Source organism: Octopus sinensis, linkage group LG20, assembly GCF_006345805.1.
Source record: "Octopus sinensis linkage group LG20, ASM634580v1, whole genome shotgun sequence".
NCBI lineage: Eukaryota > Metazoa > Mollusca > Cephalopoda > Octopoda > Octopodidae > Octopus > Octopus sinensis.
The window spans coordinates 16,640,756-16,651,279 of NC_043016.1; positions in this window are offsets into that span (position 1 = coordinate 16,640,756).

A 10,524-nucleotide genomic window follows, 5' to 3' on the forward strand; every position below is an offset into this window, starting at 1 on the left:
CAACTTTTCTCTCAAGGTACTTACACTCTGTCGGGTATGAACACTGACATTACACATCCATTGGATCATACTGGCTTCATTTCTTGCGAGCTTACGCATATCCTCAGCAGTCACGGCCCATGTTTCACTGCCATGTAGCATGGCTGTTTGTACACATGCATCATACAGTCTGCCTTTTACTCTGAGCGAGAGGCCTTTTGTCCCTAGCAGAGGTAAGAGCTCTCTGAACTTTGCCCAGGCTATTCTTACTCTAGCAGTTACACTTTCAGCACACCTGCCCCCGCTACTGACTTGATCACCTAGGTAACGGAAACTATCAACTATTTCTAGTTTTTCTCCCTGGGATGTGGCTGAAGATGGTCTCTGCACATTTTCAGTGTTTATTGCTCCTGAGCATCTGCCACATACAAAAACTATTTTCCTAGTTAGCCTTCCTTTGACATTGCTGCATCTCTTATGTGTCCATAGCTTACACTTGGTGCATCTTATAGAGTTTCTACCTACGCCTTTTCTACATATCGAGCAGGGCCATCTACCCAAAGGCGTATGTGATTTGTCCATCTTCCTACTTATTAGGACTTTGGTTTTAGCTAGGTTGACTCTAAGGCCCTTCGATTCTAATACCTTGCTTCCGCACCTGAAACTTCTCCAGTTCTGATAGTGACTCAGCAATTAGAGCAAAGTCATCAGCATAGAGGAGCTCCCAGGGGTATCCTGTCTTGAATTCCTCCGTTATTGTCTGGAAGACTATGATAAATAGGAGGGGCCGAGTACTGAGCCTTGGTGGACCCCAACCTCTGCCCGGAATTCTTCACTGTACTCGTTGCCAACGCTCACCTTACTAACAGCGTCCCTGTACATGGCTCACACAGCTCTCACTAACCATTCATCTATCCCTAGTTTCCTCGTTGACCACCAGATAAGGGATTGGGGGACCCTGTCAAAGGCTTTCTCCATGTCAACAAAAGCCAGGTACAGAGGCTTATCTTTGGCTAGGTATTGCTCCTGCAGCTGTCTCACCAGGAATATGGCATCAGTGGTGCTTTTCCCTGGCATGAACCCAAACTGCATCTCATCCAAGCTAACTCTCTCCCTAATCAGTTGGGCTATAACCCTCTCCGTAACCTTCATTACCTGATCCAACAGCTTGATACCTCTGTAATTATTTGTATCTAGGGCGTCACCTTTACCTTTGTAGCAGTTGACTATTATGCCGCTACACCAGTCATTGGGAATGACTCCTTCGTGTATTACCTGGTTAACTATACGGGTGACTGGGCTTTAGCCGACACAGCCAGATAGGCCTGAGGCTTTCTCTGCATTCATACTCTTGATTGCTTTAACTACCAAGGTACTGTCAACTCGGATAGCTGGTCCCTCTGTTGGGTCGATATTCGGCAGACTCTCTTTATCCCATTCATTTTCCTTATTCAGCAGCCTTTCATAAAGGCATCTCCAAACCTCTCTCTTTGCATCCTCATTCAGCGCAAGTGAACCATCATCCATGTAAACACATTTCTCTCCTACCACGTCACAATTCTCTCTCACACACTGTCTTGCAACACGAAATACCTCAAGTCTTTGGTCCTCACGGCGCAAAACATTGGCAAATTTTTTCTTATCTGCTTCCCCTCTGGCTAAATACACCTGCCTCCTAGCTTCCCTTCTGGCAGTCTGATACACTTTCCTGCTACCACCGTTCTTCCAGTCCTTCCAAGCCTGTTTCTTTTGTCTAATAACCCTGTCAACAACATTGTTCCACCACCACGTTACCCTGGGTCTTGAGAGGACTCTGCACCAACCACAGATTTGGTCAGTGGCCCTTAGCAGGTTGTCCCTTAGAGACCTCCAGTTGTCTTCTACCTCAAGTGAAGCTATATCCCCTTCTATTTTGTCAAAGGCTTCAAGTGATATGTCTCTAAATCTCTGTCCACTCTCAGGATCTTTAAGCTTCCAGACCCTTCTTCCCCATGTTGGTCGTCTTCTAGTCGTCCTCTTAGTCCTGATCCTAAAGTCACTAACTACCAGTCTATGTTGTGGGGTACATTCTTCGCCCTGGAAGGTTTTGGCATTTATAAGCAGCCACCTTTCCCTTCTTCTGGCAAGGATGTAGTCGATTTGGCTAGTATGTCGGCCCGATCGGTAGGTGACTAAATGGCTGGTAGGTTTCCTGAAGTTAGTGTTGCAAACCATAAGAGTATTTGCATCGCAGAACTCCAGCAGCCTGGTTCCCTCCTCGTTGCGGGAACCATAACCGTAGCCTCCATGTACGCCATGGAAGCCCCCAGCATGTTGTTCAACATGCCCATTGAAGTCACCAGCCACAAAGAGTAGGTCCCTGTCATTCATTGATGAGATTGTCAAAAACTGAATATGAAACTTACAGGGTACACCAGTCCACAGGGAATTTAAATCCCAGAGCCTAAGTCAGTGAGGGACCTGGGTATCGACATGAGTGAGGATACCTCTTTCCAAGTGCACATTACCAGGATGGCGACAAAGTGCAGACGACTGGCTGGGTGGATCCTGAGAACATTCAGAACTAGAGATATGAAACCATGATGGTCCTCTGGCTGACATTTGTCCTCAGCCGCCTGGATTATACTGCTCACAGCTATGGTCACCCACCAGTGTAAAATTAACAGCGGACCTTGAAGCAATCCAGAGAAGATTCACAAAGAAGATCGTCTCTTTGCAACATCTCAGCTACTGGGAATGGTTGAAACAGCTAAGACTCTACTCCCTGGAGAGAAGACGGAAGAGGTATGCAGGAATATATGTCTGGAAGATCCTGGAAGGGATTGTGCCAAATTTTGACATTGTAAGCTACACCAATGCTAGAACGGGACGGCACTGCATAGTACCAAAGATCCCAGCAATGCCATCACGATTCAGAATCAGCTACTGCAACAGCCTGGGTTTCAAGGACCCACAGCTTTTTAATATTCTCCCAAAGAGTCTGAGGAACTTTCACAAAGTAGATGTAGGGGTTTTTAAATCAAAGCTGGACATCTTCTTGTCAAGAGTCCCAGATGAACCTACCTCACGGCAAGAGGTGCAAATGAGGGTAGCTATATCAAACTCCATTCTTCACCAAGGGCCACATATTAGAGGAGGCTCTTAGTAATAACAGTGTACCACAAAACGGCGGTGCATCAGCATGGCCGAAGCTACATCGCTTCAGGCGCAGGAAGCTGTGTGGTAAGTAGCTTGCTTATGAACCACATGGTTCTGGGTTCAGTCCCACTGCGTGGCACCTTGGGCAAGTGTCTTCAACAATAGCCTCGGACCGACCAAAGCTTTGTGAGTGGATTTGGTAGATGGAAACTGAAAGAAGCCCATCGTATATATGTATATATATATATATATATATATATATATATATATATCTATTATATATATATATATATATATATCTAATATATATGTATATATCGTATGTGTGGTATATGTTTGTGCGTCTGTGTTTGTCCCCCCCCAACATCACTTGACAACTGATGCTGGTGTGTTTACGTCCCCGTAACTTAGCGGTTCAGCAAAAGAGACCGATAGAATAAGTACTAGGCTTTCAAAAATAAGTCCTGGGGTCGATTTGCTTGACGAAAAGCGGTGCTCCAGCACAGCCACAGTCACATGACTGAAACAAGTAAAAGAGAGGGTTTTCATCATCATCATCATCATTTAGCGTCCGCTTTCCATGCTAGTATGGGTTGGACGGTTCAACTGGGGTCTGGGAAGCCAGAATGCTGCACCAGGCCCAGTCTGATCTGGCAATATTTCTACGGCTAGATGCCCTTCCTAACGCCAACCACTCCGTGAGTGTAGTGGGTGCTTTTTACGTGTCAGACGGGGCTGGCAAACGGCCACGGTCGGATGGTACCTTTTATGTGCCACTGGCACGGGGGCCAGGCGAGGCTGGCAACGACCACGACTGGATAGTGCTTTTTATGTGCCATCAGCACGGAGGCCAGTCGGGCAGTGCTGGCAATGGCCACGATCAGATGGTTCGCTTACATGCCACCGGTACTGGTATCACAGCTGCAATTTCCATTGATGTTGATCGACTTCGATTTTGGTTCTGACTTCCACTTGCTTCAACAGGTCTTCACAAGTGGAATAATTATTAATTACGTGAATTTTTACTACCAGCTTATCCTAAACAAATTAATTAATCTACACAAACGCATATATATATATGTATATAACATCATGTATTTATAACATACACATCTAAAACACACACACAACGCTATATATATATACACACACACACACACATATATATATATGCTTTATTATTTTTATAATGTGATTTTACGTATTACATATAATTGAATTGGAGAATTAGTTTTGTAAGACAATATATTATTTAATAGTTAGGTGGTCTATTTATTAAGTAGCATTACATTTAAGTATATAAGTTTTATATTAATTGATATTTTGGTCAACTATATTGAGTAAAACATTAAATCTACAGATACTACATATATATTAATTATATAGTTAGGTTATCTAATAGGTGTGTATATATTTGAACCTTTTCCTATTTTTAATTCCAATATCTATAGCTTGTACTATATATACATTATGTATACATTATGTACTATATATACACTATGTATATTACTTAACATTAAGGTTTTTAATATAAATTACTTAATGAGTATAAGATTTTATTTAGATGTTTATTAAATAAATTAATTAATAATTTAATTTAATGTATATAGTTTAAATTATAGCATTTAGTTTTCACTTAATGTATATTTTGTATCATCATCATCGTTTAACGTCCGCTCTCCATGCTAGCATGGGTTGGACGGTTCAACTGGGGTCTGGGAAGCCCGAAGGCTGCACCAGGCCCAGTCTGATCTGACAATGTTTCTACAGCTGGATGCCCTTCCTAACGCCAACCACCCCGTGAGTGTAGTGGGTGCTTTTTATGTGCCACCGACATGGAGGCCAGGCGAGGCTGGCAACGGCCACAATTGGATGGTGTTTGTTATGTGCCACCGGCACGGAGGCCAGTTGATGCAGCGCTGGCTACGGCTACATTCGGATGACTCTCTTACGTGCCACTGGCACTGGTATCACAGCTACAATTTCCATTGATGTTGATCGATTTTGATTCTGATTCTCACGCCTCAACAGGTCTTCACAAGTAGAGTTTTGTGTCCCAAGAAGAAAGGTATGCATAAGTTGACTGCCTACATCCCAGGTAGAGGCCATGGGTTATGGTCTCACTTTCCTGCCGGGTCTTCTCACGCACAGCATACTTCCATAGCGTCTCGGTCTCTAGTCATTTCCTTGGTGAGACCTAAAGTTCGAAGGTCGTGCTTCACCAACCTCGTCCCAGGTTTTCCTGGGTCTTCCTCTTCCACAGGTTCCCTCAACCGCTAGGGTGTGGCACTTTTTCACACAACTATCTTCATCCATTCTTACCATGTGTCCATACCAGCGCAGCTGTCTCTCTTGCACACCACAACTGATGCTTCTTAGGTCCAACTTTTCTCTCAAGGTACTTACACTCTGTCGGGTATGAACACTGACATTACACATCCATTGGAGCATACTGGCTTCATTTCTTGTGAGCTTACGCATATCCTCAGCAGTCACGGCCCATGTTTCATAGCCATGTAGCATGGCTGTTCGTACACATGCGTCATACAGTCTGCCTTTTATTCTGAGCGAGAGGCCTTTTGTCACCAGCAGAGGTAAGAGCTCTCTGAACTTTGCCCAGGCTATTCTTACTCTAGCAGTTACACTTTCAGCACACCCGCCCCTGCTGCTGATCTGATCACCTAGGTAACGGAAACTATCAACTATTTCTAGTTTTTCTCCCTGGGATGTGGCTGAAGATGGTCTCTGCACATTTTCAGTGTTTATTGCTCCTGATCATCTGTCACATACAAAAACTATCTTCCTAGTTAGCCTTCCTTTGACGTTGCTGCACCTCTTATGTGTCCATAGCTTACACTTGGTGCATCTTATAGAGTTTCTACCTACGCCTTTTCTACGTATCAAGCAGGGCCATCTACCCGAAGGCGTATGTGATTTGTCTACCTTCCTACTTATTAGGGCTTTGGTTTTAGCTAGGTTGACTCTAAGGCCCTTCGATTCTAATCCTTGCTTCCGTACCTGAAACTTCTCCTCCAGTTCTGATAGTGACTCAGCAATTAGAGCTAGGTCATCAGCATAGAGGAGCTCCCAGGGGCATCCTGTCTTGAATTCCTCTGTTATTGTCTGGAGGACTATGATAAATAGGAGGGAGCCGAGTACTGAGCCTTGGTGGACCCCAACCTCTGCCCGGAATTCTTCACTGTACTCGTTGCCAACCCTCACCTTACTAACAGCGTCTCTGTACATGGCTCGCACAGCTCTCACTAACCATTCATCTATCCCTAGTTTCCTCATTGACCACCAGATAAGGGATTGGGGGACCCTGTCAAAGGCTTTCTCCAAGTCAAAGAAAGCCAAGTACAGAGGTTTATCTTTGGCTAGGTATTGCTCCTGCAGCTGTCTCACCGGAAATATGGCATCGGTGGTGCTTTTCCCTGGCACGAAACCGAACTGCATCTTGTCCAAGTTGACTCTTTCCCCAATCAGTTGGGCTATGACCCTTTCCGTAACCTTCATTACCTCATCCAACAGCTTGATACCTCTGTAATTATTTGTATCTAGGGCATCACTTTTACCTTTGTAGTAGTTGACTATTATGCTACTACACCAGTCATTGGGTATGACTCCTTCGTGTATCACCTGGTTAACTATACGGGTGACTGGGCTATATCCGACACTGCCAGATATTTTGAGCATCTCTGCAGTGATTCCTGATGGGCCTGGGGCTTTCCCTGTCTTCATGTTTCTAATTGCCTTAGTTACCAAAAAACTGTCAACTCAGATAGCTGGTCCCACTTTTGGGTCGACAAATGGTAGGCTCTCTTTATATCATTCATTTTTTTTGTTGAGCAACCTTTCATAGTGGCATCTCCAAACCTATCTCTTTGCATCCTCATTCAGCGAATACATTTCTCTCCTACCACACCACGATTCTCTCTCACACACTGTCTTGCAGCACGAAATACTTCAAGTCTTTGGTCCTCACGGCGCAGAACATTGGCAAATTTTTTTTTATGTGCTTCCCCTCTGACTAAATAAACCTGTCTCCTAGCTTCTCTTTTCATAATCTGATACAATTCCCTACTACTGTCATTCTTCCAGTCGTTCCAAGCCTGTCTCTTGTCTCTAATAGCCCTGATTACAACATTGTTCCACCACCACGTTACCCTGGGACGAGATCAGACTTTGCTCCATCCACAGATCTGGTCAGTGGCTCTCAGCAGATTGTCCCGTAGAAACCTCCAGTTGTCTTCCACATTATATGAAGCTATATCCCCTTCTATTTCGTCAAAGGCTTTGAGTAGGACGTCTCTAAATCTCCGTCCATTTGCAGGATCTTTAAGCTTCCAGACCCTTGTCCTCTGAGCTGGTCTTCTTCTGGGCAGCCATTTGGCCTTGATCCTGAAGTCGCTATGTTGTGGGGTACATTCTTCTCCTGGGAAGGTTTTGACATTTATAAGCAGCCCTCTTTCCCTCTTTCTGGTGAGGATGTAGTCAATCTGGCTAGTGCTTATATATATATATGTTTTAAATATTTTAATTGTATCTTATTTTTTAAACAAGAATATATTTAAGATATTTTGTATTTTACAAAATTATTTACATATATTTATTAATTTATCTAATTAATAATTTTATTATTGTTGTTATCTTTAACCTGAAGAGTGGCTATAACTATATTGAAGTGACTACTACTACTACTATTATTTTTACTATTATCATTTCTTAAATATAGCCACAAAACACGTGTTGTTCTACCAAATTTATACGTTTTATTTATGTATTATTTTGCACATTACTTGATCATTGTTATATGTTTTATCTTATATTTAATCTTTTTATATGTAATTTTTCTAAATGGTATAATTTAGTTTTTCAGTATTGAATTGATAAAAGGTGTTTTTTTTCTAATTTATATATATATATTATATTTTGTGAATTTGATTTAGTATTTCTAAATTGAATTTTTCCCTGTATGTTTGGAATAATATTCCCTCATGTTATATATATATATAAATATATATTATATAGAGGGCATCATTACACATAAATACCACACGCTAGGAGGGACTCTTAAAGTCAAAACTACTAAAATAAAACATACACATCGTACCGAAACCAACTCTCGAAGCAAGTCATTTATAAGCGTTGCATTTATGTGTAATAATGCACCCTATATCATCATCGTTTAACGTCCGTTCTCCATGCTAGCATGGGTTGGATGGTTTGACCGGGGATCTGGGAAGCCTGAAGGCTGCACTAGGCTCCGGTCTTATCTGGCAATGTTTCTACAGCTGGATGCCCTTCCTAACGCCAACCACTCCATGAGTGTAGTGGGTGCTTTTTACGTGCCATCTGCACTGGTGCCAGGTGAGGCTGGCATCGGCCACGGTCGGATTGGTGCATTTTACGTGCCACCTGCACGGAAGCCAGTCGAGGGTTTAATAAATATTAATAAATATATTTAAGTGAAAAATAAATATTAATAAATATATTTAAGTGAAAAAAAATCGATGGTTTTTTTTCTCTTATGAGGTTTTTCACGCTAACTACTTGATAAGTTCTTATGAAGATTTTATCCTATTTTTAAATTGCATGTGTGTGTGTATATATATATAATGTGGGTGATAATCGTATGTCATCTTCTTCTAACATATTGGTTATCCCTAAATATACGCATATATACATATATATATATATGTGTGTGTGTGTGTGTTTCAATAATCAAGTCAAATCGAACAGTGATATTTTGAAATTATTTATACATATATATATATATATATATATATATATACATATATAAACATAATCAAATAGGGTAATAAAATAAATTATTATTACCGTGGCCTAGTACAAAAGACGAATTAGTCATTAGACTATATATTTTTCGTATAGAAATATAACGCGCAAAAACACATTTATTTCCTTTTCTCTTAAGTTTGGTTCCAAACCACATGGTTCCTGGTTCAATCCCACTGTGTGGCACCTCGAAATTATTTAATGTGTGTAAAGATTTATGTAACATATATAATAGGAAATATACCCATTACATAAGACCAGTTAAAACATATACATATATATATGTATATGTATATATGTGTATATGTACTTATATGTATGTATATATATATATATATATATGTATGTGTATATATGTGTGTGTATGTGTATATATTTATATAGTGTCTGTGGTAAGTAGCTTGCTTACCAACCACCTGGTTCCAGGTTCAGTCTCACTGCGTGGCACCTTGGGCAAGTGTCTTCTGCTATAGCCTCGGGCCGACCAATGCCTTGTGAGTGGATTTGGTAGATGGAAACTGAAAGAAGCCTGTCGTATATATGTATATATATATATGTTTGTGTGTGTGTGTGTGTTTGTCCCCCTAGCATTGTTTGACAACCGATGCTGGTGTGTTTACGTCCCCGTTACTTAGTGGTTCGGCAAAAGAGACCGATAGAATAAATACCTAGGCTTACAAAGAATAAGTCCCGGGGTAGATTTGCTCGACTAAAGGCGGTGCTCCAGCATGGCCGCAGTCAAATGACTGAAACAAGTAAAGAAAATGTGTATATATATATATATATATGTGTGTGTGTGTGTGTGTATATATATAGATACATATATATATATATATACATTTAGTTTCAGCTCACGAGCTGTGGCCATGCTGGGACATCGTCATTTGGTATTGCTACATAATTTTACTTCACGAATACTTTTTCAGAATTAACGTTTAGTTCGTGAGTGAGTTTGATGTAGCTGCCCTCATCTGCACCTCCCGCCACGAAGTTGGTTTATCTGGGCCACTCGACAGGTCCAGCTTTATCTTGACGATCACTACATTCACACCCATGCAAGTCTCTCAGGCCCTTCGGGAGGATATTGAAAAGCTGCGGCACTCGGAAGCCCAGGCTATCGCAGTATCCCGTCCTACAGTATTTTGAAGATCTCTATATCCACCCCAGGTCCTTCGGGGCGGGGGGGGGGGCATTGAAAAGCTGTGGCCCTCACATTATTATGACGACCCCTACATGCACCCCATGCAGGTCTCTCAGGTTCTTTCGGCAGGATATTGAAAAGTTGTAGCCCTCTAAAGCCCAGGCTATCTCAGTATCTCGTCCTACATCTTGATGGCAAATTTGATCTCCTTCCCACTATGCAGTGGCGCCCAGTTCTAATATTTGTGTATATATATTATAAATATATTTAAAAAAAACAAGGTTGTACTGACAACTTTCTCATCGTCCTAGATGTATACGTATCACAAACCATTTAACATTTTCGAAGTCGTATCCAATTTAACCAAGTTGGGCTCGTTATAAGAAATATATCGTTTCATTTACAATATCTTTAGTAAAGATTTATCTTCAAAGAGAAATAAAAAGCCAGTTAAGATACTTTTATGG